The following is an 11,114-nucleotide window of genomic DNA, read 5'->3' as shown; positions in this document are numbered from 1 at the left end:
CAACAATCTAATATTATCTCAATCTATAATTTCAATGATCTAATATCTCCTAGAATATTGAATTTGAGAATTCACCATTAAAAACTGATCTTCCTCATTACTTCCTGTTTTTATTTTTTATCTGACAAGGTGTGTATGTATGTTGGGCCAATTAGTCTTAAAATCAATCATGTTATCAATTAATTTATTAGTTGATTAGTACAAACATCTAAGGTACATTTCCTTAAAAAAAAAAAATTTTTAAAATAAAAATTTTTAATTTTTCTTTCAAAAATGTTAAAATTATTCAGAATTTAATGTCAGATGTCATACGTCAACGCAGAACAGATAAAAGCAGATTTAAATATCCGACTTTGTCAGTCAGCTGTTTCTACTAGGCCAACAATGGATGGGTGATACCTATACCATGAAAAAATTCTTTTTGTGTTTGTGTAACGTGTAATGTGGCCGTTTTTCTGTTTTTGCTGTTTGGGGTTGTACGGAGGATATCCAACCAAAAGTTATTTTCACAAGATGCAAATGTTAACACCTCAATTTTGTAGCGGTACTTTTTTAACAATTGACGTAAGTAAAAAAAGAGTTTTGTACTTCTTTTTCTTACAAGACCTCTTTTTTTATTTTAGCATTAGCTCCGATGATGACATTTATGTCGAAAGCGCTCAGCTAAAGAAATAAATTATTTACACACTTTGATATACTACATTTTTTATTTCCTCTATATATATATATATATATATATATATATATATATATATATATATATATATATATATATATATATATATATATATATATATATATATATGGCTCACAAATGATAGGAAGCCCGCTACAACCTGCAGATGAATGGAAGCCCGCGGTTTACGGGGTAAGGGGATTGTAGCACTGTCTTATTCCTACAGTCTTACGAAGCCCACTCGTATAAACGCGTTCACAGTGTATATGGATTACGCATTATACGAAGCCCGACGATGTTGCCATGTTTTAATTTACGTTTAAATAATACGACTGTTCTACGAGATCATTTATGTGTATATATTGCCTGTTATAAGAAGCCCAATTCTATTCAGCAATCTATACGAAGCATTTTAGAAGAGTCAAGATAGAACGAAAAGATGCATTGTTTCGGAGCAATTCAAACAAGATTATCTTTTTCTAAAACTTTTTTTGTTAGTTTATATACATGTTAAAGTAAAAAGTTCTACTCACAGATTTTGCCGCTAATTGTTTATTATTTGTTTAAACAATAACAATAATTGTTTTGTACAGTGTGTCCAATTAACACGTTGACGGACACTGCGTCAAATGTATAAGCAAGTGTTGTGACACTATATGTATTTTGCAAAGTAGAATAGGGAAAAATTCAACGTATATTGACGTTGTGTCACATTACATCAATGGAAATTAGACGACTATAGACGTTCTCTTCGTCAACGTGAAAAGTTGTGCATGGTCTAAATTAAAAATAGAACCATCAGTTCATTTTTTTAAGCCGTATACGAGATATTATGTCAAAAAATATGAATTTTACTCAAGAGTAAAGTAGCTTTATTATTCAAAATATTAAAAATTGTTATAATGAAAAGTTGTTTGGAATTAAGAACTATATTCTAATATGCCATTTCATCTTTCTAATTAAAAAAAAGTTGATATTTTTTAAATTATGGATATACAACATTATTTTCAGTTATTTCAATTATGATAACTCTTTTATTATAGACCAGTAAGGATCTGTGAAAAAACGTCTATTTTTGGATGTGAAAGGTGGCATTCGAATTTTTGCAGATAAAGTAAGGTGATAACTTCGTTAATAATAATTTACTTATACTCCTTCTCAAATATGCCCGGAACATTAATATATGCTCGGGGCAAAATACGCCTGTTGTTATTCAATGTTTTTAACCACTTCGGTGGTACTTAGAACCTTAGTAATTCGCTTAGGAAATTCTTTGTAACATACTTAAACCGTGTACCAAATTTCATTAAAATCGACCTAATAGATTTTGCATAATAAATTTGCAATTTAAATGTTTTTAAAAAAGTTCAAATTTTTTAAAATCTTTCTGAACAAAAAGTAGACCATTTAGAAGTTGTCTAATTTTTTTACATATAAAGAGGTGCTTTACCTATCTAATACACTTTACAGAATTAAAATCGGATTATTTAAGGGGGCTTAGCAATGTTTTAAACTTATAAACAATTTTTTGGCTTATAAACAAATAGCTTTGTTTAATAATAAATAATTAATTTTTAGCAATGCAAATAATTAAAACCGGTATAATTTGATTTAAACTTTCAAATGCTGTCAGCAGAATTGCAATTTTATTTTTTAATAAAAAGTTATTTGCGTTCAAAAATTGCACTTTTTCGATTTTTTGAAAGTTCCACTGCGTTTATCTCGAAAACTATGCATCCTACGAAAAAACTTGTAAGAACATTTTTTGCTTAGACTTACCCAAGAAATATAAAAAAATGTTTTATTTTGCGAAAAATCGATGTTATGTAAATCCTCAAGTTCTTTGTTTATAACAATTTTATTGACATCCGGATCAACTGTTACCCAAAAAAATCGTGTTCCACGGGTCAAAAAATACATAAAAATCTTTGGGTAAGTCCATCTAAATAAAGGAGCCCGCAGCACCCCCTCCTGGCCACAGAACTAATTTGTTTATTAGCCAAACAATTGTATATAACTTTAAAACATCGCTGAGGCTGCTTAAACAATCCGATTTTAATTCTGTAAAGTGCATTAGATAGGTGGAGTGCTTCTTTATATGTAAAAAAATTGACAAATCTTTGTATATACTAGTTTTTGTTGTGCAAGATTTTAAAAAATTTTAATTTTTTAAAAAAAGTTTAGATTGCAAAATTATTATTCAAAATCTAGTAAGTCAATTTTAATGAAATTTGGTGTATGGTTTTAGCACATTACAAAAATTTTCTAAGCGAATTAGGAAGGTTCCAAGTGTAACCTAAGTGATGGAAAATCATTGAATAAAAACAGGCTTGTTTTGCCCCCTTATTTTATATTTATTGCTATTTTGCAGCAAGGGTGATTAATTAAGAGATTTTTAATCAATCGCATCTGATAGAAAATTTAATTACCTTGGTTGTATTCCTATACGACTTTGTTCCAAAATGAATCGTTTGAAAGTTATAAGCAAAAAAAAGTAGAAAAAAAACGAAATTTTTGAGATTTCTAAATATTTTATTTTTTTTATTAATGTTCCGGGCATATTTGAGACGGAGCATTAATCAATTATTATTAACGAAGTTATCACCTAACTTTATCCGCAAAAATCTGAATGCCACCTCTCACATCCATCTAAAAACAGATCCTTACTGGTCTATTATTAATTATACGAAAAAAAGTTATCCTTTGTAAAAAGTTCTGCCTCTCCAAAGATCTTAAATACAACCATCTTATATCAATTTTGATTAATTTTATACGAGGTATGTCAAAAAAGATAAATTTCGATCAAGAATAAAGTACCTTTATAGTTCAGAATATTTCAATGAGAAGGATGGAATATTGGAAGATGTTTTTTAGTGTTGTTCTGAAGCTATTTTTTTGTGGCATTTTTATAATTATTTTGATTGGGAAATAAGCCACAATTAAATTGAAAAAATAATTTTATTAACGTTTCGACGCCCAAATCGGATGTCCTTGTCAAAATACAAAATATTACCGAGTAAATATTAGTAATATTTTATATTTTGACAACGACATCGGATTTGGGCGTCGAAACGCGAATAAAATTATTTTTTCAATTTAATTGTGGCTTATTTCCCAACCAAAGATAGATTTTCAACCTAGCGACCCGGCATTGGTCGCTAGGTAGATTGTTACGCGAGTGGTCGCGCGTGAGATTTTCTCTCACATATCCAAATTTTACCTTTTTTTACAAAATAAAGTTTTTAAAACAGTTTTTAAACTTTTTTTATTAACTAATAATAAGAAAAAAAGAATGTAACATAATATAGATAATAATATAATAAAATAAAAAGAAATAATCGGAATTAAACCAATATTAATCAATCTCCGTATCTTGATAATTTACGGCACAGCACACAAATATAACAAGAATGCTCTGGAAAAATTGATTGATGACAATTACAATTTTTTTTACATTATCTCAGGTTTTAAGTGCCAAAATAAAATTAATTTTTATGTACAGTTCGTAACGCGGGTGGTCGCTTGATGAGAGAATGTCTCACTTGAAGCGCGCTGACTCAACAATTGGGTGATATTAGGTCAAGTGAGTCACTATCTAAGCGGACGATTCTATTAGATTGTCGAGGGAGGATAGTTAGGAGACTAGAAGGAACTACAGATCTTATAATTTCCCAGAAAAAAATTCTGTGCAATTTTCTGAAACCGTGAGAGAAAATCTCATATAGCGACCACTGGCGGGTTAATTATGGTTTTTAGTTCTAAACAACTTTACATAAGCACAATTTTCAATATTGCGAAAAATAAGGGTATATTATTTAAGTACTCTTGAGCAAATTCATATTTTTTTTATATACCTCGTATAAAATTGACAAAATTTGATATTAGACGGTTGTATTTTAGGTTTTAGACCCTGTAGAACATTTTATAAAGAATAACTGTTTTTCGTAAAATGAATAATATAAGAGTTTTCCACCTACCTCTACCGAAAGTATACTTTTCCGGACCTGATTGTAGGGAGCAAAGTTGTACTTTTTCTCCCTAGGGAAGAAAATTAAAAGTGACATCATGGTATTTCATTCATAAAAATATAACTTATTGACGCCCTGTACAATATCTATTTTCTATTACGTAAGTTTGTATACATTTTAACGTTTATTTATGAAACACTCTGTATTTCACAGAATGGTAAAAAACTGTAAATTGTTATTTTGATTTAACAATGTTTACATTTTTATTTTGACTTATATTTGACAGTTGACAGTTATATTGTACGTACTTATTAGTTTTAGTTCTAATAAATTTTGTTGGTTAGTTACATAAATAAATTAAGTAAAAATGAAAAAATGACTTGTTATTTGAGGAAGGTGGAAAAACCATATGTATAACATGGGAGTAAAGTGCCTTTTCCTCCCTTGAATGATTACTGCCCTCCGCTACGCGTCGGGCAGTAAACTTCATTCTCGGGAGGAAAAGTAGCACTTTCCTCCCTTGGTATACAAATAGCTATATGTATCATAATTGAAATAAACAACTAAAAATAATGTTGATTAGAAAAATTTTCAAATTTTTTTTTCCATTAGAAGGAAGAAATTGCATATCAGAATATAGTTCTTAATTCCAAACAATCATGTTAAATTATATAATTTAAAATAATTTTAAAAATATCGTTGAATTTTGTTTCTATTTTGTTTTTGATTATGCTGAATCTGATTATGCTTATAAAGAAGCTCTTCTACACTATGTCTGCGTAGCAAGGAACCATATTTGAAACATTTTTATTACAAATTTTACGAAAAAAAAGTTTATTCTTCATAAATTGCTCTGCATAGTCTAAAATCTAAAACCCAATCATCAGATATCAAGTTTTATCAATTTTATACGAGGTATGTCAAAAATACGAATTTTGTTAAAGAGTACAGTACCTTTATATTCCAGAATATCAAAATATGGGTATTATAAAAAGTTGTTGGGAATTAAAAACTATGTTTTATTATAATTACATCATTATAATTGAAAAAAAAATTCAATGTTTTCTCAAATTACGGATACCCATCATCATTATTTTATTTCAATTATTTCAACTATTTTATTATTAATTTTACGAAAAAAGTTATTCTTCATAAAATACTCTATTCTGGTCTAAAGTCCAAAAAACAACCATCAGATATCAAACTTTTTCAATTTTATACGAGGTATGTAAAAAATATGACTTTTGCTTAACAGTTCAGTATGGTTTGTTCAACAGTAAATGGTTGAGTTCAATTAGTGCGGTCGTAAATATTATTAAATTTATCTGACCTGGCCCATTGTTAAAACCCACCCGGAGCGATAAGCAACCGAGGTAGACAGAGTTGGTCTTTTGACAATTAACACTGACTAGACCGTAATCCCATAATAAAGCAAAGAAATTGTACCAGAAAACATATTTAAATTTTACCTGAAACCGGACCTTTTATACTATTATTGGTTATTCCAGGATGTTTATAGTGGTAACTAATTGAACTCGACCATTTACTTTTAAACATACCATACCTTTATAGTTCACAATATCTCGTTTAGAAGAATGTAATTGAACAGTGAAACATATTTTGTAATTCCAAACAACTTTTTTTAATAACAATTTTCGATATTGTGAAATCTAAAGGTACTTTACTCTTGAGTGAAATTCATATTTTTTTACATACCTGGTATGTCAAAATGTAAAATCGTATGTAAAACCTCGTATGTAAAATTAAGAAAATTTGATATTTGATGGTTGCATCTGAGATCATCGGAGCACACTAGTTCGCTCCCATGGTCAAAAAACCCTCTTAATTACATACTAGTTCGCTCCGAAAACCATAACCTAGTTCGCTCCCGTGGTTAAGCGGATTAAGTATTTATCTATTCTATTCTAGGAAAATTAATATCAGGAAAATGGTACTGTGACTTTTGTATTTTATATTAAAAATTATATAAAATATTGGTGGTTACCTATTTATATAAATACAGTGATAAGCGCGCTAATAGCCAGCAAAATAACGCAAACGATGAAAAACATAATGAAGTTGTAAGATAAAAGAGATGAAACTAGTAGAGATGAGAAATTTAGAGGTAGAAACCTATAAATTTACATTATAATGATTGTTTCTCATCTTTAGACGTTTGGCAACTACCACTGTGACAGTGACAGTTTTTGTTGACATACTCATGTGATACGGCTAAAGGTGGGAAACAACCAATATAATCTAAATTTATAGGTTCGTACCGCTAAATTTCCAACCTCTACTAGTTTCATGCCTTTTTATTTCACAACTTACGGCCGGTTTCACAAAGTAAAGTTAACTTGTGGTTAAGAAATATCCTCAAAATTACCCCAAAATATGCGTTCCAGTTTCATAATTGTTACCCTTCTGAGTATACCCATAAGAGTAACCCACTCCAACCTCTGGTTAAAAATTCTGTGAGTTAACCATACTTCGCCGTTGACCTGAAACTAAAACGCATATTTTGGGGTAACCTGTGGTTATCTCTTAACCATAAGTTAACTTTACTTTGTGAAACCGGCCGGTTATGTTTTTTTATATGTTTTTCATCGTTTTGCGTTATTATGCCGGTTATTAGCGCGCTCATAACTGTATAACGAGACAGTGAAATTAGATAATTTAGATTTAGCCCAATAAATGACTATTTTGGAGTGTAATTTTCGGCGTTACTACGGATTTGGTTGAAAATTTGGTTTTAGGTTCTACCTATCCTCCACTTCAAAGTTGGACTTGTGCCGTTGGTTGCATTTAATTGAGGGTATAAATCACCCCTTCTCGAGGGCGAAAAATCATACGTTTCAAATAAGTCCAGAAATCGATAAGTTGGCTACTTCTAAGTAACTTTTGTTCTATGTAGTTTTTTAAAGAAATCAATAATTGTTTGACTTCTTGTTTGATTTGAATAACATCAAAAATGTTTATTTTTAAACAACAAAAAATAACACGTTTTCAGACGGTTTTTCTCAAATAACTGAAAAAATAAGTATTTTATAATTTTATCGAAAAAAAAATTCTTAGCGAAAATATATAGCCTATAATAAAATGAAAAACAGTATATTCATGAAGTGTAGGTACAGACCCAGCAAAAGAAGAGTTGCAGGTAGCTTATGAAAAATGTGTTCCAAAAATACATTTTTGCTGAGAATATTTTTTTCGATAAAATATTTACTTTCTGGTTATTTGCGAAATATCGTCCAAAAATGTGTTTTTTTGTTGAACAATAATAAAATAAACATTTCCACTCGCAGATAACTCGAAAAATATTGACTTTAAAAAACTCTACAGAACAACAGTTGCTTAGAATTAGTCAATTTATCTATTTCCGGCCCTATTTTAAATGTATGTTTTTTCACCCCCGAGAAGGGGTGACTTTCACCCCCCAAGTAAAAGCAACCAACGGCATAAGTCCAACTTCGCGGTGGTAAGTAGAACGTAAATTCAAATGTTCATGCAATTCAGTGGTGACACTAAAAATTACACGGTACCTATCGCCGGATTTCACGTTCCTTTACTGGGCTAATAATAATTATTTTATTTACACTAAATTTTTTTCTATACAGTGATGAGCGCGCTAATAACCGGCAAAATAATGCAAAAGATTGAAAACATATTAAGTTGTGAGATAAAAAGAAGCGAAACCAATAGAATTGGGAAATTTAGCGATAAAAACCTATAAATTTACATTCGATTCACTGTTTCCCACCTTTAGACGTATTAGAGGAGGATGTCAATTAAAACTGTCACTGTCACAGCGGTAGTTGCCAAACTCGTCTGATATGTCTAAAGGTGGGAAATAATAAATGTAATGTAAATTTATAGGTTCTATCGCTAAATTTCCCATCTCCACTAGTTTCATTTCTATTTATCTCACAACTTAATATTTCCATTTTTTGCGTTATTTTGTCGGTTATTAGCGTGCCCATTACTATATTTTGAAAAATGTTAATGATTGAATTAGAAATTAGATTAGAAATTTTGAATTGTTTTTAAAAATTACTGAAATAATTTTTGTGCTTATTCTAAAATATAGATATAATAAGAAAGCAATACAAGTGTAAAAACTAACATAATAGGTATGGGATATCCTCTATCATTAGAAAATTAAACAAATATAAATTAAAACGAGGCATTTATTTTGCTAGAAATCTAAATGAAATACATTTGACAAAATCAAATCTTCGTATTTTTACATACGTGTCAATTTGAATATCTTATAAGTTATATCTTATCGTTATAAGTTTAATATATTTTTAAGTAAGAAGTAGTGTTATATAGTAGCATTGTTTAAAAAGACTCATTCTTTTAAACAATGATAGTATTGTCATATTAGAAAAATACAAAGTTTGAGAAATATTTATTAAAATTTTTATTAATAAAATGTATCAAAGTACCTGCTTTATGAAGGCAACATTATCTATTTAAGCTGACCCTGGCTATTCATTATTATTCATTGTGTACCCAGTAAAGACATTATTCAACTATCTTTTCAAAGAAATATATGGCCGGAGCGAACTTACCTATGCCCCTTTTCTGTGGGGTATAAAAATCTGACCGCCGGAGCGAACTAGTATACGCCCGAGATCATATACGATGCAAAGTATTTTATAAAGAATAGCTTTTTTCGTAAAACTGGTAATAAAAAAGTTATTAATAGGTTCGAAGTTACGCAGACATAATGTTTAAGAGCTAAAAATATTTTTTTGTTGAAAATGTATTATTGTTCAAGCTTATTATTAAATTTATTTTAGGTAAGTTTTAGAGAAAACATTTTTGATCACTTTTTATAAACAATTTTTTAGTTGGTAATTTTCGGTTTTTGTATTAGGTACATTTTTGTTATCTTTCTTAGTTTTTGTCAAAAAGGAATAGTTTCATTCATAGTTTCATAGTTTCATTTCTAAAATAAAATTATTGAGTAAATTTTAAAAAATACATCAAATACTTTAAAAAATCACCTATAAAATTGTAAAAAATCTTTTCAAACTTGAGTAATACCGTTTTAAAGTGCTGGTAATTCTGTAAACTGTTTTTACTTAAAACTTACGTAAAAGTTTTCAAAAATTGCATTTTTGCGTCATATCATTTGAATTAAATTTTTGGCATTTTTTTGAATGAAACATTGTTTAGTAAGATGTTTGAAAGGTAAGTTGTGCAAATTTGAGAGCTTTATAAGAAAAATTTTATTAGTTACACATTTTTAAATAATGTTTAAACAAAATTCAGCCCACACCGTACTTATGCCCATACATTTTATTTCTTTTTATTATAACCATAAGATAGCTTAATTGTTCTTCTTTCCAATTAAGCTATCCTTTCTTGTTCCTTCTCTTAATTTCCTTCTTTCTTGTCCAATTTGTAAAATTTTATTTGATCCATTAATTAGAGAAATACACTGAAATAACTCAGCAGTGCACTTCGCTAGTTTACAGTGCGCCAATGTTTGTGAGAAGGGTGACTTTAGCGTTATAAATAAAAAATTATAGAAGCTACAGATTTAATTTTATAAAAATTTTAATCTTATATTTGGGTTTTTTTCAATAGTCTGAATTTTTCAATAGTCAAGTCAGTTTTTTTCTAAAATTTATATTTTCGGGGTTATTTAAAGAAACATCTAATTTCGCAGTTCATTTGTTTAATAAAAAATTAAGTGCCCATTTCTAGAGTAGAACTTTTTAATATGTTGTTTATTAAACATTTCTTAGGGCCATCGGTACATAATTCGCAAATATTTTAAGGCTATCCCTACTTTTTCTGTCTTTACACGGCAAATTACGTGTAGTAAAATTGTCACTGGTATGGATATGTAAACTTTACTTGACAATTTCATCATTAACTGTAAAGATGGCTTTTGAATGTTCTTGGATAACTTTTACTAGTATAATTAATTGCCTTAATTGTTAATTCAGTTAATTAATATGATTATTTCATATTTCCGAACAATAGAAAGCTACAGAAATACAAATTAAATTGATCATTTTTGATAATATCCCATCGTCAAGTATATTACGTCAGATGCCCTTCGTTGCTGTGAAAAAATACATTCAGTGACATTAATGACAATTACTGTTTTAAAACTTATAAAAGTGATGACTTTCAATCGTCAAATATTTATACCAACTGTGTGTTTAATTGTACTAATTTGTACTTACATAAATAAATTACAATAAAATTTTGGTTTTAAACAGTTTCATTCATGAAATAATCGCAGCAAATTGCAGCTCGATCTCTGAAATTATTATCGAATTATTTCCCTCGTGTCACTTGACGTAATTTCACGACTGACGTAATTTCACTCCCCTTCGGGTCGTGAAATTAATACTGTCAAAGTGTCACTCGGGAAAAATTCGATAATTTCAGAGCTCTTGTGCAATTACTACTGATAATTTTTTCACTACCTATGTATTCAGTAATAA

The 11,114-nt window shown here is 29.0% G+C and overlaps 1 long non-coding RNA gene across 1 annotated transcript; it reads left to right on the top strand.

The window, feature by feature from the left end:
• The first annotated feature begins 274 nt into the window (after positions 1-274).
• Positions 275-693, top strand: LOC126880282 (uncharacterized). Its single transcript, XR_007696537.1, has 2 exons — positions 275-564; positions 624-693. It is a non-coding gene; the product is annotated as an uncharacterized LOC126880282 (long non-coding RNA).
• Positions 694-11,114: the final 10,421 nt, after the last annotated feature.

The sequence above is a fragment of the Diabrotica virgifera genome, chromosome 2 (assembly GCF_917563875.1).
Source record: "Diabrotica virgifera virgifera chromosome 2, PGI_DIABVI_V3a".
Classification (NCBI taxonomy): domain Eukaryota; kingdom Metazoa; phylum Arthropoda; class Insecta; order Coleoptera; family Chrysomelidae; genus Diabrotica; species Diabrotica virgifera.
This window is presented reverse-complemented; position numbering and strand designations above follow the sequence as displayed.